The following is a 2,405-nucleotide window of genomic DNA, read 5'->3' on the forward strand; positions in this document are numbered from 1 at the left end:
GTATACAGCTGTTCACAGCAATCACGTGGAGCATCACCGCTCGACACGTTGGACACATCGTCCGACGTCGAAGACGTCACAGACGCCCTGCGTCTTCTTCTCCTCTCCCTCCGCGACCGAGCCCGGCTGGATGAGGGCGGTGTGGCGACATCTCCATCACCACCACCGGGTGCAGCAGCACCATCACTCCTCGAAGAGGATACAGTGTTTCGCAAGACACTCGGCTGAAAGCCAAGAGGTTCTTGACCTTCACACAGTGAACTAGGTGCCACTTCACCTGCATCTCCTGGGCCACGCCCATGATGCCTCGACTCGCCGTCGACCGCGACCCTCGGGTCACGCAGCGGTAGGTCATTGACCAGATTTGTACCACTCAGTGAATTACGCGCCACTCCGCGCTCGCCCTCACCAGGACCCAGCAGTTGGTCATTGACCTGGCCTGCACCGCTCAGCGGATAACGTGCCGCACCACGTACGCCCTCAGGGCAAACAGCAACCTCGTTGCTAACAATTTCGAACATACCCATGTCCAGCACTACGGCCGCCTCGGCCTCGTGCTCGCGCCAAAAGCGCTTCTGCTTCCTAGTAGTGGTGGGTTCATGACTCACCAAAGCTCCACTAGGAGCAGGGTGCGACGCACCCAGCGTTTTCGACTTCCAGTCGATCCATGGTTCATAGCGTTCCAGCCATGCCATGCCAAGGATGAGGTCATACCTCGCATCCAGGTCTAAGACCAAGCAGCGTTCCACGCTATCGAAGCTCTCAAACTTCACTCCAAGGTCGACAGAGACCTTCGACACAGTTACCAGTGTCCCCGTCGCGAGACGGACAGAGATCGTATCTCTCGTTGGCACTTCCAGTGCCTTAGCATACAGCTGACTCCCTTCCAGGGTGGAGCGACGGGCGTAGTTTCCCGAGGCTCCCGAGTCAATCAAGACTCTCCATGGCTTTGCAAAGCCCTTCACATTTGCTTGAACGACCAGCAAGCCCGGCTTGCACACACTCTTTTCGTAAGAGAGCTCAGCTCTCTTCGGGGCTGAGCCCCATTGCCCTCTACCTCCTCGAGGCACAACAGAACTCAGTTCCCCAGTAGGCCGCCCCGCGCCAACTGGGAATTGCCGTTTACTGGCGATGATCGGAGGGTTGGCTCGCCGGTGCCATGCGCTTCTTGCGCAGAGGGCAATAGGCCCTCAAGTGCTTAGTGCTATTGCACACAAAGCATCGCCGGATGCCGACACGCTGCTCCGCATCATCATCTTCAGCATAGCTGAGATCCATCGGCTCTGGACCGCTCGAAGAGCTTGCGCTACCAGCGCTCCAACCAGGTCGCGCCAACCTGAAGTTGTGCTCGGCATTCAATGCCACATTCACCGCCTCTTCGAAAGCGTTAGGGTGTACACGGACCACTTCCGTTCGAGCTGCGCTCACACGAAGTCCCTCCATGAACACGGCCACGCTGACCAGTTCAGGAAGAGAGTTCGCCGCTATTCCGGCGATAAGAGTTCTTAGCTCTTGGACATAGTCCAATCAATCCTTTTTACCCTGGCGGGTAGCAAGGAACTTCGACCGGATACGGTACGCCTGATTGGGCGGCGCGAGCACGCGCGAAAGCTGTTGCTTCAGCTGATCCCATGTGGGAAATACAGCGTCAGCAGACGTGCCGCACGTTAGTGCCCCTTCGCGAGCGCGACCTCCAAGCCTGGAGATAGCCAGCGCCACGCACTGATGCTCAGACTGGAGCAGGGCCGATCCCATGGCCATCTCGACCTCACGGGTCCAGAGAAGGAGATTCTCTCCATCCTTCCCCTCGAAGGTTTTTACGCTCACTATGAGCGGTTTCAGTCTTATAGACTCTTCACGCGTCATCGACGCCGTTGCGGTGCTCATCATCTCTTGAACATGCTCCAAGAGCGCGTTCTCGTAGCGGGAGAACGATTCTAGCCTGGCGGTGACCGCCTCTGGACCTTGCGATGCAAGATGAGCCACGCCCTCCGGGCCAAGCAAGGCCATAAGCTTGGTAAGGGCGTCCTGCTGCGCCGGGGGCAAATTTGCGAACACGGAGTGTTCCATCCACGCAGAGGATATAGTCAAACGACTCAGGAGCGGGATTGACTACAAGTGCTATCAAGTGCAGCGGGGCTGCCGTAGCTTTAGCGTCAGAGGAAGACGTTTGACTCAAAGAGTCACTAATACTAAGTTCCCTATCCAAAGGACACTTACAGCCCAAGACCAGGGCTCAAAGTTAATACCTTAACTTTTATGCTTCAAAACCAGAAGTGTTCTATTTACTATTATTGTGGCCAAGCCGCCTAGGGGTAAATGTATCTCTTTAACTATCTAGCATAGTAAAACCTAATCAAATGCATAACGTGTAGCTTTCGGCCAACGTACTGAGAGACCTTGTT

This window comes from Phytophthora infestans, genomic scaffold (assembly GCF_000142945.1).
Source record: "Phytophthora infestans T30-4 supercont1.58 genomic scaffold, whole genome shotgun sequence".
In the NCBI taxonomy this organism is placed as follows: Eukaryota; Oomycota; class Peronosporomycetes; order Peronosporales; family Peronosporaceae; genus Phytophthora; species Phytophthora infestans.